The sequence below is a fragment of the Hippopotamus amphibius genome, chromosome 3, assembly GCF_030028045.1.
Source record: "Hippopotamus amphibius kiboko isolate mHipAmp2 chromosome 3, mHipAmp2.hap2, whole genome shotgun sequence".
Taxonomy (NCBI): domain Eukaryota; kingdom Metazoa; phylum Chordata; class Mammalia; order Artiodactyla; family Hippopotamidae; genus Hippopotamus; species Hippopotamus amphibius.
Genome location: NC_080188.1, coordinates 188,246,622 through 188,269,174, shown reverse-complemented (window position 1 = coordinate 188,269,174; position 22,553 = coordinate 188,246,622). Strand labels below are relative to the sequence as shown.

Genomic DNA, 22,553 nt, shown 5'->3' with positions numbered 1-22,553 from the left:
TAAAATTTCACTGGATTTTTGTCATCAGACACTCATCTGAAAAGTTGGACCAATGGACATAGAAGTCTAGTTTGAAAGATGTATCTTGCCACAGAAGAATAACTCAATGTCTTTCGCTATCCTAAATTAGAATACACACACACACACACACACGCAATATCCAGGTAGTGTATATTAAGTATTGACCTAAAATGTACCTCAACTAAGTAAAAAATACTCACTTCTGAAGACAAAAAATGAAGAAATCAAAGTGCACCTATGGGCTGATGAACAAAAGCCTGAATTATGTTATTAGAGAAAGGATTTGGTTGATTTTCATCAATCAGTCAGGATACACGTGAATATCTAACACTGGATGAACTGCTCTGAATGAAATCATTACACAGGAAACATCTCCATCATTTCTGCTGTTGGGATGGAGAAAGAGGAGCTACTCCTCACAGATTGGCATTTACTCCTTTTAACAATATCCATTTCTTTACCTGACCTTCTGTTACACTTAATAGTAGATTCCCAAGCTACCTTCTTATTTTCTCATAGGTCATGAGCACAATGAATTGAGATGTGATTTTGGTGCAAGTTGTACAAATATTATTGAAAGTTATGTAAGAGTCCTCCATGTTATCAGGGTTTCTACCAGATAGAAAAATTCAATTTTGTTTTTTTCAGTCTAGGATTACAATCCTTTTCCAGAGATACTTTCCATTTTAATGACACCGTAAGGCTATCTGCAGTGCAGCTGTGCTTCACAAAGTGCTCTGTGAAGCTTTGAGAGCAACAGGGACAAAGCAGATTAACCATTTTTGTGAAGTTTTTGAAAGGCCACTTTCCTAAGGAGGGTGAGGAAAAATTGGTTTGTTGCTGAGCATTCTTTCAAGGTTATAGGCCTGCTGCTTAGTTTAAGCACTGAAGGCTGAAGAACAAACTTCATTTTTCTTTTCATTTGGGATCAGCTAGACTCTGCCTCGTAAGATAAAAATAGAAGGGAAAAAATTGACGTGCCTCCTTATGTGTACTTGCTCACACAAATAATTTGCTTGCTTTAATCAACTATCACACCTTGAAACTATACACAAGAACTCTTCCCTTTCATAAGCCAGAATATATTGCCAACTATCCTTTAGCCTTTGTGAAGTGGAGGTTGCTCTACAAAGCCCTCCCTCTATGTTAAAGTTCCTTACTAACCATTTCTAAGTCTAAATTACATTATGCTGCCTTAAAAATTGAGGAACTGTCTTCATTTCCATAGAGTTCTTGAATAATATCTGTAAGAGAGCACAGGTAAGAGACACAGCTCACCAAGAAAAGATACTACCACTGTAAATGTACCACAGACTGATAGATGAAAACAGATTATGTGTTTACAATTTGCTCAGCTAATTCAGTTAGGCAACTCTTACTTTTTGCTATGTATCTTTTGTTTTCTCTACATATTCTGGTCCTGAAAATATGTTAATAAGATACATGTGGGTAACACTGCAACCAGTAGCACTGCTGGTGTCATTACCTCATCCCCTCTTCTGGACATGAAGAGCTGAAAGGACAAGTCAGCCTTAAAGTTCCATATACTTCAAGTTTTCCTCCTCAATCATGCAGTCAGAGCACAGAAAACTTACCTTTTTCTCAATATCCAAGATGTAAAATCCTTAACTTCTTCTAGAAATCCTATTTTTAATTAAAAATTTATTGAAGTATAGTTGACTTGCAATAATGTGTTAGTTTCAAGAGAACAGCAAAGTGATTCAGTTCTTTTTTTCTGATGATATTCCATTATAGGTTATTACAAGATATTGAATATAATTCCCTGTGCTGTACTGTAAATCTTGTTGCTTCTCTATTTTATGTTTAGTAGTTCCTATCTGTTAATCCCACACTGCTAATTTGTCCCTCCCTCCTACCCTCTTCCCTTTGGTAGCCATAAATTTGTTTTCTATGTCTGTGAGTCTGTTTCTGTTTGGTATATAGATTCATCATTTTTAGACTCCACATAGAAGTGATATCATATACTATTTGTCTTTCTCTGTCTGACTTCACTAAGTATAATATTCTCTAGGTCCATCCATGTTGCTGCATTCCCTCTAGTAATCTATAACCCTTGAAAACTAAACCAAACAGCACATTACCTATAGAGCCAGCCTTAGACATTCTATTCTTTCTTGTTTTTGACAGCCTCAGATAGCACAGCCAAAGAAGTTTTTCCTACTATATTCTGAAGTTTTTTGGCTCTGTGGATGCCATCTCAATTGCTCAAATCACTAATATTGCAAACTTAAATAGATATCAGACCAAGTTTCTCAGAGTTTGTTACCTTTGAATTCTTGGACAAAAGGGAGTAAGTCCATTTAGAACAGCCAATGCAGAACTAATGAAAAGAAGTCAAAATTAGGCAAAAAATTTTTTCATGCGGCAGAATCTATTTCATGTGGAATTATGACCAGAAGTAGATCCTATCAGAATTAAAAATACATAATAAAAAAAGTTTGAGCATAGCCTTTGATAGTGTCCAACTCTATATCCAAATCCAAGGCAGCAGAAACTAGCAAGTTGACAGACATTGGAAATTGGAGCATAATACTCAGTTTAGTTCAATTCCTTTTTCTAGAATAGGAGTGGGTGTGGGTGGCAGAGGAACTCTTAGTTTCTTTTGATTATCTAGAAATCTACCACCTAGGCATAACATTATGGCTTCAACATTAAACATATGATCCACAGAGACTGATTTCTCACTTGGATCTTTCTCTCCTTCCAAGATGCCTGCTGTTGTTAGTTTAATTTAATATTATATGTAACTCTTGCTTTTTGCTGACTCATTAAATTTGGAAGTTATTTCATCAAATGTTCATTGTGCTCTTTGTGAATATTTTTCTAGGTAAAAATGTTTACAAAAAATTGAAAGGTGAGGAGTGAGAGAGAAAGAAAGAAAAAGAAAGGAGAAAAGGAAAGAAGGAAGGAGGGAGGGAAAGAAAGGAGAATATTTTTCAATTTAGTGGAATATTATTTATTATTCACTTTGTGAGTGTGCTGTAGAAAAAGCACATTTTATTAGAGCGTGTTATGTGATTTTTGTCTACACAAGCTTTAATATACACTTGTATTTTCAGGAACCCATCTTTCTACAAACTAAGTTCCCTTTGTAAATAACATACACAGTAATATTTATCTTAAGCTAACATTCTCATTAAATACACATAAGCCTTGATAAGATTTACATTTTATTGAGTGGAGAACAGTCACTTTCATGCCAATGTAGTAGCTTAAGCTTTGAATTTTCCCTTGTGATATTTTAATTTCCTTGATGTTGACCTGTATGGCTTTCTTCCAGAATCTATTCAAGTATTCAACCCATAACATAGTTTATAATAAATGAGTAAACAAAAAAAGGGTAACTATTCTAAGTTTATTGCTTGAAGAAGGTAGATGTGTTATCCTTGCCTGAAACCCCTTCACAGCATCAAAAGGATCTCAGTATAACATAGATGGACTTACCAAGTAGCCTGTGGCTGCAACTGCAGATAGAGTGTTCACTAAAACTCTTAACTCATTTGTGTACAACTGAAGTTGCAGAAGTTTCAGTTCAAAGAACAAGGGAAAATAATCATGGAATCAGTGGGTACTGTAGCTTGATAGAATCTCAGTGGTCACCATTGTGTGATTATGTTGGGAAGCAGAAATTAAGCCATTTCCCTTAAGATATATCACACAGCTGGACCCGAATGCCAGCCTTCCCACAGGGATGGGCTTACCTGGTTATTATATAGTCCTTGTTCTCCTGGGGATCGCCAGGCAGTTCTGTGACTGACCAGTTATCATTTCTGAGAGGAAAGGAAAGCTTCCACTCCCACTGTTCCTAGAGTTTGCTACTGAAATACCAAAGGGGAAAATCTTTAACTGTCAAAGAAGATGGTACAGACGAACTAGACAAATTCAGGGACACTGACTCCATGAGGATTTTTAAATCTCGTTTATAACAAAGATTCCCCATTGATAATATTATATTTTTTATCTGTTGAAATGATTTTCTTCAGAATATCTTGAGTTTAGTTTAAAAATATTTAGTAATTTCATTTCATATTTATAACAAAGTGTAAATGAGTCATATTCTTTGAAATTTCCTAACATTTTGGAGGAATAATACTTTATACAAGCTTCAGAACACACAAAGCATATTCATATCATCTCATGATAAATATCTATCCAACCTGAAATATCTTCTTTAGCAATCTGTGGTTCAAACCGCTCAATATATAAACATTTATATAGTATTTAAAAACTAACTTGCTAGGTAATTTTTAACTAATTAGTTAAATTTTAGTATATAATAAATGCCTTATAAGGTAAAGATACTAGCCTTTTATTTGTATCTTTGGGACCTAAAAATCCTCTTTTTCTGGAACTACTCATCCTTTGAAGGAAATAGTAAAACACTTTACTATTAGCCTCCATCTTTTATGTGATTGATGAAATGTCCTAAGATGTGTGTTTAGTGGTGCTGGTTGTGTTCATTCTACTAATTTCTCTCCTTGTTTATCTTCTAGCTATCTTATCATGACCTTCTAATCTTGACCCAGGTCTTTCTGCTCCCCTTTGCCCAAATTTTTAACGCCACTCTCCCTTCTTTCCCCAATACTAAATGATAACTATAGTTAACTAAGTCTTCCTGGAGACTTATAGAAAGCAAAAGAAGTCTTAGGGGGAATTAGAATATAAAAGAGGAGACATCTTCAAACTGATTATATCAGTAAAATCTCAAAATTAATCAAGCCCATTGGCCATACCAAACATAGGACGTCTCTTCCAAGAGGCATTTCTCTTTTGTTTCTGATGCTTCCTTCTTTCTACAGAGACTACTGTTTCTTCTTTTTCACACATTCCTAAGTTAAGAAGTTTTCAGTCCGAGCCTGCCCATATGAGATCAAATATCACTTCATATTTAAGGGCTACTACTATCTGCATTTTATTATTATTATTCAAAACTCATAGCAATTTAGAGATCTTTGTTTCATACCCCCATTTTAGACTTGCTTTGGGACCATAAGTATATGTTATTTAAAGACTTAGAGGAATATCACCACATAAATGAAATACAGTTTACCTTAGAATCAATTTTGCTCAAACATAAAATGCAGAAAGATCCATGATTAATTTTCAGAGCATTTACCTTTCTATAATACATGTAGTGAGTAGAATCTGACCTTATTCAAGGGTAGAAGAGTCCAATAAATAAGAGGAAATACACTCTGGCTCTATTCCCCAACCACCATCCCCCCAAAAAAAAACCCATATATATAATATAATAAACCTCACAAACTATGATGGAATTGGAAACTTTCACAATGCCATCTCTTTTCAAAAAGACTTGAAAAGATACAGATTTTCTCTCAACTCTGATAGAGGAAACCCCCCAAAAAAATGTTTTACAGATTTTTGACTATAAGTTTAAATGGAGAAGAGTCCAACTCTTAAAAACAACCTGGCCACAGGCCTTTAAAAGCAAGAAATTTGAAGGGTAAAGTGAAACCCAAAGACAGAATCAAGTTACTTACTAGCCACCCCATCCTCTTTGTAGAGTGACCTTATATGGACCTAACCTGAAGTTTCTAGAATTTAAATTTTTAATTTCTATTTTTATTATTTGTTTAAAGACCTAGGTGTTCTTATGTGTGCAGGTGTTTGGGGGGTGGGGTAGGGAAGGAGGAAGTGTTCCCTTCTAATATTGTGCTTATTATAATACAATGTATCTAAACTAAGGAGTTACTCTGGAAATGAGAAACTCATTGGGATCATTATGGAGATCTATAAGTACTTGAAGGCTGTCAAGCAGAATCTGTAAGTGAATTAACTATGTGTTCCTCAGAGGATCAATGAGTTGAAGTTAGAAAGAAGTGAGATAGATTTCAGAAAGATCACACTGTATAGATCGGGCTCTGTTATGAGCAATTGATCTCTTTTGCCCAGGAAACATTGTAAGTAGACATCGATGCTCAACTGCTGTGGGTGTTGTTAAGGTAATTCCTATGTTAGAAAATAATCTTGAAGATATAACTCTAAATTTATTTTCAACACTATAAGAATTTCATAAACAGAGGAGTAAATAGTAAAAACAAATATTTGCCTTAGAATACAATGCTAAAAATTGATAAGAAATGAATATTTGGTTCAACTCTATTAAAATGTGCATATGCTACATTCATCCTATTAGTTTTATTTTGATTATGTAACTCTTTTGATATCTTAAAAATTTAAGATTTGACAGCCTGCTGCACAGCTGCCCATTAAGCTCAGGGTCATTAACAAATTTGATGACTGTACCTATATTGACTATGCATTTACTTTAGGAGAAAGACTTCAGAAAATGACATGTTCTTGAATCATAGCTTCACCACATAATAGACTGTGTATTTAGGGATAGTTTTAAATCTTTTTGTACTTTGGTTTTCTCATCAAAATATTATAGGGGAAAAAAAAATCTACCTTAGCTGTTGTATGAGTTAGATGAGATCGTTTATGCAAACCGGGTAGCATGGCATCAGGCTCATAATAAGCAACGAGAAATGTTGGTAATAACATTTGGTAACAACTATTGTTTGGTAATAATTGATATTATAATCATCAATAAATATACTTAAAATACATTAAGGATAAGAACAGATTTTTTTTCATCTTTGTATCCACATTTTTTAACACAGTTTTATGTGCAAAAAAGGTCTGAAATGGATTTTGTTTAACATAATGAATTTGTAGGTATATGGATGGATGAAAAGGAAAAGTGGAGCAAATCACTGGAGAATCCCTCGCAATGAAACATCCAGATTGACAAAAGCCTTAATTAAATGTCTTGATAAATCAAGAACTGTACATTCTACTGTGTTTTTCTTATGTTTCTTTCAGAGAAAGTATTTTGAAAAGGAATCATCTGGTTCATTGTTATGAACTGCCATTGGAGAAATCATAGTAGAATAACTAAATCACCATGAAAGCGTGCCTCGTTTTTGATGCGTGTAGAAATGTGACTTAATATCCAGTCAGTCAGGGATTGCCAAAAAGGAAAAGTGAAAGATATAAACAGGGCAAAACAAATAGAAGGGGTCTATTGTTTCCAGAAGGCCTGTCTTCCCGGTGGCATTCTACCAGAAGACATTACAAATTCTGATAGCTATAAATTCAAGCTTGGCTACTCTTCCCACTGATGAGAACAAGCAGGTAAAGGAGAGCACATATATTTAAATTCACACTTTGAGCACACTGAGGGTGGTGGTCGGAATGGACAGATGTAGTGGTCAATACGAAATGAGTATTCTTAGTAGTCGGTTAGCATACAGTATGCCAGTTCAGCCACATATGAGTTCTTTTGCAGTGACCTTCACAGTTTCTTGATGAGGGACCCTTTAGTTGGGGCGGTTTGCCCTTTGGCACTCATCTACCCTACTTTTCCTGCCTTCCCATAGTAAAAGAACTAAGAGATAAAGAACAGATGGCATTGTGCAATTTCACACAAACACATGTACACATTCATATATTTCTTCTTTGAAATACATATATTCATTTTATCAATGTTTAATAGGTAAACAGAAATGTGTATGTATTTTTAAATCTGGTTATTGGAAAATTATAGTTCAAAATAGGGTTGATGTAAATACGTTTTGTTATGAATGATCAAGTTAACCAAATAAAGCAATAATAATTAAAAGAAATTTGTTATCACAAGCAAGAACAATCACAACCAAATCAAGAAAATACTAATGATATGCTGATAAATAAAAACTTTCCTTAGAATTATGGGAATTTAAGCTGTCAACATGTCTATAGAATGGAAGCAGCTTGGCGATATTGTTAAACTTTGTGTATTAGTTATGATAAGCTTACTGCTGCAGCAAATAGGCCCAAGAATTCATGATTCAAATATAAATGAATTTATTTCTAACTCATATAATAGAATTGGGTAATCTGCTCTTTAATATGTGGATTCCAGGTTGGCCCTGAGGGTTAACCCCATTTTAATGAGCTGGCAGAGGAAAAGAGCATGTTGAATTTCAGATAGCGGATTTTCACAGCTCAGGCCTGAAAGGGACCACACATCATTGTGGTCTGCTTGCAATTGATGGCAAAAATCAGTCATGTGGTCACCTCTGGATGTCTGTGGGTGTACCCAAGAGTAACATTTGTGTGTGTGTGTGAGTGTTTAACAGACTTCACCATTCACTGCATGATAATTAGACTTCTTAAAAGCATAATGAACAGTCCTCAGTAAACTATTGCCCTAACAAACTCACTTTAGTTCATAAAATCTAGATAAATTAAGTTTCATAGCTAAATTAAAATGATTACAAGTGGTTGCAATGTATAGGTTAAAAAAAAAAACTCCATAAAATTGTACATCATTCAATCAAAAACTCATTTTTGTTCATTTTTCACTGAGATATAATTTCACTGAGATATAATGTTACTTAACATTGTGTAAGTTTAAGATTAATTATGTTTTGGTTTGATACATTTATATATTACACTATGACAACTACAGTAACATTACTTACACTTTTTTAATGTCACATAGTTGTCATTTATTTTGTGTTGAGAACAATTAAGATTAAATCTTTTAGCAATTTTGAAGTTTATAATATTGTTGACTATAGTCACTACATTGTACATTAGATCTCCAGAACTTATTTATCTACTAGTTGCAAGTTTGTACACTTAAACAGCAAGTCCACAATTCCTCTTTAGCCCCCAGCCCTGATAACATTCTGCTCACTGTTTTCACAGGTTAAGATTTTTTAGATTCCATGTATAAGTGATAGCATGCAGTATTTATCTTTCTCTGTATGAATTATCTCACCTAACAAAATGATTTCAAGATTGGGTTCATGTTGTCACAAATGGCAGGATTTTCTTCTTTCTTGTGGCTGAATAGTATTGCATTGTATATATATACCATGATATCTTTATCCATTCATCTGTTGACAGATATTTAAGTTGTTTCATGCCGTGGCTATTGTGAATAAGCCACTAACCTTTTTGGGTCTATGGTTACACAGGCATGTTATAAAGCTGGCTTCTGAATTGATATGTGCTGTATAGATAACTGAGGGTAACTTTCTGGAGTGGCCTAGTCTTTACATCAGCGCCTAAGGAATGCTCCTTTCTTACACCCAAACTATTAGTTTACAATTCTTATTGAACATTTGCATGGACTTGATATCAAAGTCTTCAGCCTGAAGTTTGAATATCTACTTCATACTACTTCCCCAACCATTAGAAGTCAATGTAAGTTTCCTCTTAACCCTTTTTGGTACATTATTTCTGTGTTTGCTGATGGTACTTTTGTCATTCTGTCAACCCATTTATTAGCAGAGAGGGCAGTAACATTCCAGATCTGGAATTTTAAGTAGCTAAATCCTTGCTCACTATAATTTTCCTTTTGTGAACTTTATTCCCTCTAAAGCCAACAAATATACTTAATTTCGGTATTATTTTTTAAGGAAGTTGTCACCAAATCAAGAATTTTGCTGTTTAAAGCAACATCTATCTCTTTATTTCTCAAAATGGCTTTAAAATTTCTTTTTATTCCCTTCAGTAGTTGACATAAGCTTCTCTCTGGGTATCAGTATTTCATATTAACATGCTAGACGTTTATGACTTTCTTGTATTTGTCCTATTGATACTCCTTTTATTTAATCTTTAGTCTTTTTATTTTAATATTCAAGCACACTGACAAAATAGTAAATGTGTTACTGTTATAACCTTTTGTTTTCATCCTCTAAAACCTGTTTGTTATCAGATTTTTGTTTATTAAGCTCCCCATGTTTTTGAATCTTATTCCCTCTGGCTAACCTCATGATTGCAAGATACTAACGTTTTTAAAAAGCCATCAATATTGCTATTTTTTATGCTTCTTTGCGTCTCTTTTAGTTCCAGTTAGAGGTAATTTATTTCACTAAACTTATGACAAAAAATATCATCAAGGTAATAATTGCTTTGCGGTTACAAATTATTTTTGTATAGCTAATTATATAAACATTGATATCTATTATTTAAAATATTACAAATGATATTTTAGAAATATTTGATAATTAGTAACAGTAAAAATTATTGATGAAACAATTTAAACAAACTGTTTTTTCCCCAAAATAAATCAAGAGGAACACATCAAACTTTGGCAAATGTTTTAAGAGCACTATTCGTCATCATATTCTGGAAATAGAATGAAATACTATACTTTGCAGTGATTTATCAAAGCTAAGATTTTCCCCAGAATAGCTTCTTGTTTATTACTGATAACATTCAATAATTTATTTGGGAAAATGTTTATGTTCAATGGCTTTGGTGAAGGTATTGGCTGGAATATAGCTTCATTATGTATTAGAGACAGGTGTGTGTGTTCTCAACCTCCAAAAATTATAATAGAACATAATTCTGGAAACTGCCATATTAATTTTCAGCCTATTCATGTTTAACCCCTCTTTTTAAGTTTTCTTTCTCTTTCTGCCTCCTAGTTTTGAGACATCACTCAAATTTTGTAACTATAGAACGTAGAAAGTGATCTTTTTTCCTTGTTGCTTACCAAACCAAGTTAGTAGCTTGGATTACAATAAAAAAAAAAACACAGTTTAACTACATCTAGCATTGTATCCACCTGTTCCTTCCACATTTTGCATTGTGAAACAAGCTGGCAACAATTTCAGCTGCTCTTAACCTATGAATGGTCATGAAACAGTCATTTGTATTCATTTATTGTTTGTCTAGAGTTCCTGTCTTTAATGCCAGAAACATGCTCTTCCAATGGTTTATTTGCCTTCCTTTAAGCATGCTTTATTCATTTATTTCTTTAGAGTTCACGTTGTAAAACTGTCGATATTTTTTCCAAAAAGCCTAAGAATTTATCACTCTACCTTTACGTACTTGAGCTGTGAAGCTGCAGAGGGATTTTCTCTTACAATTTCTCGCATGTAACTGAAAGCTTTCATTTGCAGTAATTATGTAGCTGTCTCATGATTCTGCCATGCTTGTCATGTTTGTCTTGCTTTTTTGTGTAATCTCAGTGACATGAGTTATAATATTGAACCACCAAGAACAGTTAAATAACCAACAATAATGCAGATGAGAAAAAAATTCTTGTGTAAACTTTCCATATTTTTTAAGCATTTCTCTGAAGTACATACAATTTTGTTATCTGTTAAATATTAAATCATTTATTATTATTTTATTCCCTCAGTTGGGTAAATCTCATCAGATTAAAATAAAATCAAACTACTACAACACATTGCATTCCTCAAGGGAAGACTGCAATAGTTAGAAGTCTTTTATTTTTTTTCTCCTTTTTTAAATGTTATGGTTCTTAATGAGCATCTCCATTGCTCCCATTTGACCACTAAACATGTCAACTACGTTTTAAAATCAAGTCATCAATTTGATACCCAACATTCTTTGAGACCGTGAAAAGGACCAAATATCCTTTCTATTTCCTATCCAGTTTTTATGCTAACCAGAAAAATGATGGTAGTGATAATAATAAAAAATCCAACTTTAGATAAAAATTTGTGATGGAAAAATAGCTTTTCTCCTTATTAAATTCTCACTGAGTAGCACAAATATGTGAAAGAGATGTCATCATGTGGCAGCCTATCTATGTATCTATGTACTTCTAAATACCTAGAACTAATTAATATTTTAAATAAGAAACTATTAATACTTTGAATTAATACAGTCCTAGTAAAGATCTTGGATCCTCAAAGTATGATTTGGTCAAGTTACTTAATCCTGATCTTCATATATGTAAAGAGATGTGAGTTCTGTCTCCTACTCTTTAAAGGAGTTCCTCAGATTAAATGAGATGATTAACGTGAAGCAATTGATTACTGCTTGAGACAGAATGAGCACTCAGGACGTGGTGATGAGGAGGAGGATTATATAGCTAACAATCACACAATTTTTATCAGAAGATTTACATTTCAATGTGAGTTTTCATTTGTCAGGCTAGTAGAAATTTAAACTGGATCAGTTCAGGGTTCCTCCTTCCTTTCTTTGAAATTGGTTGGGAAGATTGACAGAGCACCAGGTAGCAGATGATGGGGAGGACTGTTTCTAGTCATGGGGATCATCATTTATTCATGCTGACATCCACTGACACGTCTTGACCAACACCCTTAGTTGATAAAATTCACTCTATGATATTCTTCTTTCTCAGTTATCAGAAAGCCATTCCTCTTTCTTCAGGTCTGTTTGCTTACTTAGTCACATCCATGCTGTTCTAGCATGAATGAGAAATATTCTAATCCCTGGGGAGCACTCAGGCATATCTGCTTAAACATTAGGCACAGACTAGCATTTTGTTCCAAAGCTGGGAGCTAAGGGCTTCCAGGGCCTTTCCATTTTTCCTGTACTATATTTAGGACAGAGGACTGATTTTCTTTTCAGATGCCCAACCCCTCAGGACTTTCACCCCTGTTACCCCCAGAACTGGGTAAGATACAGAGCAAATTTTCAGGATCAACAATTGTATTTGCTTGAAATTTCAAACTCTCCAGTTTCTAGACGTATTATTTGAAATCTGCTGGTATATTTGATTTAAAGAGTATTTGAGATATACATACATATACACACATCTATATAAAGATAATTTTTAAAAACATCATTTTACTAATTTCAGAAAAAATCCATCTAATCATTGTAAGCCTTATATTTTTTCTGCATGTAACATGAAAAACAACATATATTTTAAAAACAAAATCTACTAAATGCTATGGTAAGCAACAGTTTTTCCATATGGTATGAAGTTTTCATGTCAGCATGGAAAAAGCAATTGTGTTTACATATTACTAGTTCTATCAACTTTGGGTGAAAATGCACAGCATAGTTATTTTCAAATAAAAATGCATTAAGGGGATTTTTTTCTTTTTCCTTTTTTTTTCCTTTCTTTCTTTTCTTTTTTAAGAACTTTTATTGAGATACAGTTGACATTCAATAAACTGCATATATTCACAGTGTACAATTTGATTTGTTTTTCCCCACCAGTAATGTATATGTGGCAATCCCAACCTCCCAATTAAGGGCATTTTTTTGACATCATAATATTTCTAAAGATAATGAAAGAACAATTCATGAAAAATGATGATGAGTAAATGATATACTAACTTGTTTAGTCAGTTAAAATATAAATCCAGTGGAACTGAAAAAATTTTATTGATTCTTAATCAAGAGACACTTTGCCTAATTTTAATATTTAAGAAAGCATTCATTACACAAATTTGATTCTACCATTTTGTAATATTTCCAAATATACAGAAGTCTAATTTTTATTTAGATATATCAGATTATTGAAATTTACACTCTATTTTTTTCAAATATTTCTCCCTTGGAATTTTGTTTTATGTATGCTTTATAAATATATACAATTTATATGTGATTTATTAATTGAAGAGTGTTAAAAATATAAGTGAAAGATATTTTAAAAGATTTTTTCAGCTTAAAATATGGTTGTTTTGTTCAAATTGAGGATAATAAATATAAAGGTAATCACTTCCTTCCACCTCTGATACTTGTCATTAGTTATTGAGTTTATGGTGGAGATTAGCTTTGATTTATTCTTCTGTGTCTGTTGACTTAACCCTATTCTTCAATATTTTGACCCAAAGGATGGTAAGGTCATGTTGTCCAACTAAGAAGTCTAGCCTTGCTCCCAATATATCATGGAAAACTAAGGCAGTTCATTATTTTTCTAACATTTATCTTTTATCCTAAAGGATAATATGCTATCAACTCAACTTTAATCTGGCAGTAAAGACATACACACAGGAATAGCACAAAGAGCAAGATTTAAGCAATGATCTATGGAATTTCTATAATTTTTTCTATTTTCTAAACATATTTACTTTTTCATTTATCAATAAGTTTTCAGGGCATCTTCTAAGTGGTAGGCCCAGTGCTAGGTATCAGTATACAAAGAGAAATATAATGCAGTGCTTATCAAAGATGTACTTAATTCTCTGGTAGGGGAAGAAGAGAAGTTTTTAAAAAAAGAAAAAGCAATCTTGGGATAGGAACTATGACAATGGAATGCATATGATGATGTAGTAGTAAAACCCAAGATGAGGGCAGTGGAGGGAAAAAGATGTGCCAGAGAAGGACAGAACCATGAATAGAGAAAAAAAGAATAAGGGAATCTATGGTGTTCTTACCTTCAGGAAGAGGGTGTGAAGCCAGATGGATGAGTGTAGGTTTTAAAGGGTGAATTTAGATGGAGGTGTCATATTTGAGCCAGACACAGGTAAGGAATGTCCTAAGGTTCTGATCGCAGAAAAAGTAAGAGCAAGAAGACGGCCATAAAAAGAAAGCGAATTAATAATCATTTGATTATTATTATTATATGCTAACCAAAAGAATGTTTTATTTTTTCCTGTTAATAAGCTCTCATTCATTCAATAAAATAAATTAATTAAAACTGTTCACCTAATCAAATGCGTGAAAGATACAAGGAAATGTAAGGCTCTATGTCTGATGTAATCATTTGGGGGGAAGAGGAACCAGTCAGAACGTGGTCCAGTTTCATAATTCAAAGATCAATTTGGGTGAAACATCACTGCAAAAGATTTAATCCTGATATATTCTTTACCTTTATTCTTTTACACAGGAGAATAAAGACGGAAGAGGGGGATTATAATAATTAAAAAAATTTTCTCTACTCCCGTCTTTATTATGAGACACAAGGAGAACCTTCAGTCCATGGGTGCCTTACCTTGAGAAGCAGGTTGGGAGATTGGGTTGCATGGACAGTTGATGACAATAAGCATATATAAGCATTTATTTTTTTAAAACCTTGATGGGGTAAAAAAGATTGAAATAAATTTTCTCCAGGCTCATTCTAAACAAGTGAAGGGCAGATTGGAACATACCAAAATACTGATTTTAAAGCAAGGTCTTTATAGAAATGAAACAATCAAATCATGGAATTAACATTCTCATTATGTATGCAAAATTACTAAAAATATTAGATAAAGGTAAATAAGATTAGAATGGAAATGAGAGCTCAGCTAAAAATGAAGAAAGATTCTTAGGAAGAGATGTAAAGGCAGGTCTTACTATATTGATTTTATCATCCAACAAGTCTAGCTTTAAGATCCAACTTAAAACAGTCAGTTTGGGCAAACTTTCCCTTGCCCAATTTTTTTTTTTTTTTTTATCAATATACACAAAGAGGAAAGGTGTATCTTCTTTGCTTTCTTTCTTTGAATAGTATTTTCATTTGTTGTGACAAATATATGTTGAGCATTTAAATGCCGGTCTTTGTGCTCAGGACTGATTATGCTTACACATGAACTCTGCCTTCAGTCTAGGAAGGAGACCAACATGTAACTGATAAACTATTTTATAACACAAGTAACATCAATAGATATATCAATCGATTGTAGCCGGAATGTAACAGGGCTGAATGATTCTGTCCGCTGAAACTGAAACCGGTAGAGATTTTACTGAGAAGGAGAAGTTAAGGTCCAAATATTGCAGGAAGAATGTGATTTAAACAGGCAAAAGTAAGGACGAGGGCTATCAGGCAGGGGAACGAGATGGGGAAAGGCATATGGATGTATGAGGAAATATGCGCTGTATTTGGAAAACGACAATAGTTCAATGTGATTTCTTTTCGAAGTGACTTCCTAAAGAACTGGGAAACTAATGAATGGCAGAGAAAGTATGATTGAAAATTCAAGAGAAAGGGAGTTATTGATGGAACAAAAGACGTGAAGATGGAACAGGGAGTTGAAGTAGAAGGACATTGCAACCTTCCCTGAGGCAGGGGGGCAGCAGGGCTCATGGGAGCTCGGGCAGACAACTTGAGAAATGGAGATAAGGAACATAAATGATTTTCTCCCTAATGGCCTCAATTTCTACTATAAAATTGGAGGCAAGACCATTTATGGACAACATGGGAGCTCTGTGCAGGTTTGAGACAAGAGAGAAAAACTTGAAATAGCTGCCCCTGGAGATGTTTGAGGTTGGGATAGGGTAATGCCATCCTCATCCATTTTTAAGCCTAAAACTTAGCAATAATTACTGTGTGTTCTGCTTCTTCTAGAGATCCTTAGATAGGCTGCTGCTGAGACCAATTGCTTTTTGAAAGGCAAGCTATTTTAGAAACATTTTAGCATAATGAAAACCATTACAAAAATGGACACTTTTTCTATATTGACCCTTTAATTTGCTTACGTTGAATACAAAAGAATGCTAAATGAGTGAATTTAAAATGTATTTAGCACAAGCCCAGCAATTCTTTCAGAACTTATATTCATGGTGAATATTATCATTGATATATTTTTGCCTAGAAATACAATTGTATTCAGATTTTAGAGGTCTCAAGGGTATCTGCAGTTCTTAAGCGTTATAATGCTGAGTTGTCAGGATTTGTGAAAATGATCCATCTGAGGTGAGAGATTCAGTAAGATCGCTTGTATTCCCTATCTTTTATCTTCTGTACACAATCACACCTTATCTTTATTACTACTCTAAAATAATTCTTTCCGGGATCATCAGTGCTTATTCTTGTTCAACCTCAATGACTTTTTGTCATAGAATAACACCTGTAAGACCTGTTAAGAGAAGGACATCTGTAGCCAAACTTCCTAGGTTCAAATCTGACTCTGCTACATACTAACTAGCGTAACCTTGGGCAAGTCACCTGAGTTCTCAGTGTCTTCGTTTTCTTATATCTAAAATAAGTTGATAATTGAATCTACCGAACAGAGTTATAAGAACGTCTGTGTTGAGGATCCTTTAGCAACTATGACAAACAAACTCCCAAGTTTCAGTAACTAAATTGCCACTCACAGAACATTCCAATGTCCGTATTCCTGGTCTGCAGAGGTAAGAGGGCAGGGACTGTTGTTTTTTTTTTTGGTTTTACCTTTATTTTTATCTGAAATTACTTTGTTTAGGGACCTTGTCTCTTTTTTTCTCACCTGTGCCCACACTGCTTAGAACATTTCCTGAAACGTGTGTTCAAAACTTGATTAAAATGACTGCGTACATGAATATCCTTGGCGATTGGTCTGTTGCATAGTTGCTGTGATTTGTATGTTCTTGTCCTTTGCCTTGAGTTTGGGAGGATGGCTCGAGTTGGCTTTTCACTCATTCTTTTTTTTATCCTGTTGATAGAAATCACTCAGGGCCCAGTGTTGCTGGCAGCTCTACCATCTTCCACTGTGTCAGTGGGCAGTTGCTGGTTGGGATGGATCGTGCAGGATCTATCATGAGATGTTTTCATACACCAGGCTTAGAAATGGGTCTCATCATCTCTTATTGCTAGAACTCAACCATGTGGCTGCTTCTATCAATATGGGAGACAACACGGGAGGATAGAACATGTGGTTTGGCTTTGTGTTCAGGAAGAACCGAGAGTGGTGATCAGCTAGAAATCTCTGTAAAATTCCACCCTTGTGGACATCAAATATCTATTCAACCTTCTTTTTTATATATAGAATACACATATACCCACCCCAAGGAAGACAAATCAAAGTTTTTTCAAGTCATTGTATCCAAGATCTCTGGGTATAGCAGAGTTCTTTCAACTAATGAACTAAAGAGACATTCTATGGACTGGAGGCTGGACAACATAATACAATCTCTCACTCTGAAGAAGAATAGAAGACCTACAGTAGTTATAGACCAACAGATGATATGCAACCCTGCTCGTAGCCATGCTGAAGACTCCCTACCCTAGGAATAGGTAGATTGATTAGACTTAGGCTCTGCTCTCTGAGAGAAAATTAGTTTTCTGTTCTCTGTGGTCCTCAACTCTTTCTTCTTGAAGATTCTTCCTTATCCCTTGCTCTTCATGGCCACATCTGCAATGGGCATTAGGTAGAGTTTCCTCCTTGGGGCCAACACTGCTTCTGTAGCGTTGCTATTCTAGGGTGGGCACATAGGGCTGTTTTAAGGTTCAAACAGGTAAATGTTCTCAAGGTTTAAATAGATACACATCGTCTCATTGTTTTGTTTGATCTGGGTTTTATGGTTTCTTTGTCATTATGGGTCCTTTGAATCTATTTGCTTCCAATGCTTTGTAATCCCATCAAAGGAAAAACACGTAGTGAATTGTGTTGGCAGTTTGGTTGGCCAGGAATTGATGTGGTGGACGTCACTTTCGCTTCTATTCTAGTAGCTAGAAGTCAATTACAGAGCCACATCCACTGCAGAGGGGAAGGAGGCATGGTGTCCACCTGTGTGCTTAGGAAAAAAGGAAATGGTTTTGGTGATCAGTTAATACTCACTGCTACAAAGACTTAGTGAGTTAAAACATATATTATACTTGGAACAATATGTGAAACAAAGTGCTTAATTAACATTTTCAATGGTTATTCGGCTACTTTGCAGTATATGACCACAGTTAATACTTATCTTCCAAAGTCTATATCATTTCTAGTTCTCTTCCTAACTCCCCGAACATTTTATAGTTTTCTGTTCTGTCCTTTTACTCTGTCCACACTTTAAATGATAACTTCTCTTAGTGTTTTGTTCTTAGTCATATTTTTCTTCTTAAACTTTCTCTTTAGGTGATCATATATTTAACATAGCTTTAACTATAGTTGCATGCTGATTTTGGAGAGTATAGATTAATCCCTGATAATCCTCTAATCTCTGAATTCCAGAACAAAATTTCAGATGATTTGGTAGATACCTCCTCTGGGACGTTCCTACTACCTCAAGCTTAGTATGTGAAAAAAGGAACTCACTGTATTCCAAAACTCACTCCTTATCATGTATGTTCCTATAGTAGCATCATCAGCCTTCTAATTTCTTAGAATAACAACATCAGAATTTTCTCCTTCACCTTTCCCTTTCATACTTTTAGGTTATAATGGCTAAATCTTATAGCTTCAAATATGTAATGATTCTCTTATTTCTTTATTCCTTCTGTGACTTTATTTTACTTATTATTTTTTATTTGGCCTATTAAAATAGGCCCTGGCAAGTTTTCCATCCTATGATTTCTAGACTTTGCATTCATTCTTCATATGGTCATCATGGCCTTAGCGTTGCCCAACATAAACTGCTCATTACAGCTCTCCCTTGGTATCCACGGAGGACTGGTTCCTGGACCCCCTGAAGATACCAAAATCTGTGGATGCTCAAGTCCCTTATATAAAATGGCATAGTATTTGCCTATAAACTATGCACATCCTCTTGTATACTTTATATTATCTTAGGTTACTTATAATACCTAATACAATGTCAATGTTTGTAAACACAATATAAATGCTGTGTAAATGATTGTTGAGTGCACAGCAAATTCAAGGTTTGCTTTTTGGATCTTTCTGGAATTTTTTTCAAAAATTTTTAAACTGTGATTCGTTGAATCCACGAATGCAGAACCCCTGGATACAGAGTGCCGAGTGTCTATTACCTTTGCTAGTCCCTCAGACGTTAGTGTGCTACTTCTTTCCTGAAGCAACTTCCCTTTAATCTGACCCCTACCTGGCATTTTCCCTGTGCCTTCTGGAACATCTGATTTCACAGTAAATAAATACCCCACATAGTAAGCTTCTTCACCTCCTAGTGATATAATTGACACCTAGCAGTCCACCAAAGCTATTTCCCCTGCAGCCAAATCAAGGAGGAGAAGCTTATTCTCATACACCCTTCCTTACCTTAAATTCACTCTTACACCACTACCATATTATTACTGCCTAACTGTCAGTATCTCCTCTGCCCTTGAATAAAATCATCTGCTGTTTTAAAGCTTAAACTGTCAGACCATTTTCCCTCTGCCTGCTCCTCATCAATATAAAATATTGACCGATAGGTCATTTCATGATATTTACTGAAGACAGTATCACCAGGCTCAATACATTCCTCTTAAACCAAGTCTTGACTAATATCTGAGGCTAAAATAAACATCCAGGGCTACACACATCGTATACTAGTTTTTTAGTTCCTCTACATTTTCCTGTTTAGTGCCTTTCACCTTCGGTTTACTTGAACAACTGTTTTCTTGACTTTGTCATGACCTAGAGCTGTTTTACATTGGAATATTACATAAATATTAGCCACCTGCTTATTTGTAAACACATCAATCTTGTATTAAGCTGCACGCCCATGTTCTTTTCTACTAGAGACTATTTCTTCTTCCCTTTTACATTTCTCCTGAAGAATCTTGACTCATCTTACCTTCTTACAGCTCAAACTTCACTTTTTCTCAGGACTTTCATTATGATCTTTCTGGCATCTTACTTTAAGTTCAATTCTCCCTCTGGTTTTTGCATGGTGGTGCTCCTTCAAATTTTGTTATAATTATATGGTATCGTTTTAGCACGAGAATACCTGTTGGGCTGGAGGCAGGGACCATGTTTTTCACTTCATCACAGTTGTTAGCACCTTTCTTCATGGTCAATTTACTGTTGACACGTGTCTTCAGTTTTGATTACCCTCTCTTTTTACTCTCATCTCCTACATCTTTAACACTAGTGTTGTCTTAAATACAAACTTTTTGCTACTTCCTTGCTTGTAACTTTTAAATGATTCATCATAGAAATGCCATGATTCTTATAAGTACATTGAAGGTCCCAATATAAGAATTTGTATTAGTTTTTTATTGCTGCTATAACAAATTACCACAAACTTGATAGCTTAACACAACACAAATTTATTACCTTTTAGTTCTGGGGGCCAGAAGTCCAACATAGGTCTCATACTAAAAAGAAGATGTCAGTAGTGCTGTACTTATTTTAAAGGCTCTAGAAGAAAATGAATTCCCTTGCCTTTTTTTTCTTTACAGAGGTCACCAGAATCCCTTGGTCTATGGCCATGTGAAGCCAGCATGGTCAAACCAAGTCTTTCTTATGCTGCCATCTCCGACTCTCTCTTTTGATTCTCTCCTCCATTTTCTTAAAGATACCTTTGATTACATTGTGCCCACCTGGTTAATCCAGGATAATCTCCCTATTTTAAAGTTAGCAGATTAGCAATCTTCTTTCCCCTTTGTCACATGCCTAAGATATGCACAGGTTCCTTGGAGTAGAATGTAGATATTTGGAAGTGGGGGCATTATCCTGCCTACCCCAGAATTTGTTTCTCCAGGAAACCTTCCCTTACTCCCCAGTCTAGATGATTTTTCCTCATTTGTGTTCCTAAAGTTCCACTTTCAAAATTTAAATATCACTTATTATACTATAGGTCACAACCTAAATATTTTTTTCTCTGCTACTAGACTGTAAACTGCCTGATGGAAAGACATATTAATCACTATTATAATACTCATATGCACAGTAGTTCCTCCAGAAATAAACCAAATGAATGAATGAATACAGTGTGCAGAAAGCTTAGATTTGAAGTTAAAGGACTAGGTTAAATCGTGACTCTATAACCTACAAGCTAATATATGGAAACTGGTTAATGTCTCAAATCTCCATTTCTTTATCTACAAATTACACAAAATATGATGTCCCCCCCACCTTTGAAAGTTATCAAATTAATAATAGGAACTAAAACACATAAGGAGTGTTATTAATTGATAAGCATATTAGTATAAATATTAAGTGATATGTTATTAAAGCATGAATTGAATCTTTTTACATCCTTTCTCAAAGACCTAGTCATAAGAATTAGTCCAGAAATAAATTTCAAATTCAATGGCATTTTATTAAGCTACTCCATTATCTGGTCTAAATTTATTTTTCTAAAACTGTGTCAAATAATATTCCAGAGTCATATCTCTTTTTTCCATTTTTCCAGTCAATTTTTTTTTGCCCCAATAAAGTTTATTTTATTTTTTTTATAATTTATTTTTTTAGGTACACCAAGGCCAATCATCTGTATTTATACACATATCCCTGTATCCCCTCCCTCCCTCGACTACCCCCCACCCTCCCCGTCCCAGTCCTCCAAGGCATCATCCATCATTGAGCTGAACTCCCTTTGTTATACAGCAACTTCCCACTGGCTATCTATTTTACAGTTGGTAGTATATATATGTCTATGCTACTCTCTCACTTCGTCTCAGCTTCCCCTTCATCCCCCGCCCCCCCAAACCTCAAGATCTCCAGTCCATTCTCTGCATCTTGTATTGTCACTGAGTTCATTAGTAGCATTTTTAGATTCCGTATATATGAGTTAGCATACAATATTTGTCTTTCTCTTTCTGACTTACTTCGCTCTGTGTAACAGATTATCATATGGTTTTTATCCTTCAATTTGTTGATATGATGTATCACGTTGATTGATTTGCATATATTGAAGAATCCTTGCATCCCAGGGATAAACCCCACTTGAGCATGGTGTATGATTTTTTTAATGTGCTGTTGGAGTCTGTTAGCTAGTATTTTGTTGAGGATTTTTGCATCTAATTCATCAATGATATTGGTCTGTAATTTTCTTTTTTTGTGACATCTTTGCCTGGTTTTGGGATCAGAGTGATGGTGGCCTTGTAGAATGAGTTTGGGAGTGTTCCTCCTTCTGCAATATTTTGGAAGAGTTTGAGAAGGATAGGTGTTAACTCTTCTCTAAATGTTTGATAGAATTCGCCCGTGAATCCATCTGGTCCTGGGCTTTTGTTTGTTGGGAGATTTTTAATC

General features: G+C 34.6%; 1 protein-coding gene across 2 annotated transcripts in view; it reads left to right on the top strand.

Moving 5' to 3' along the window:
• Window positions 1-22,553, top strand: part of BRINP3 (BMP/retinoic acid inducible neural specific 3) — a 431,062-nt gene that overhangs the window by 155,443 nt on the left and 253,066 nt on the right. The window lies entirely within an intron of this gene.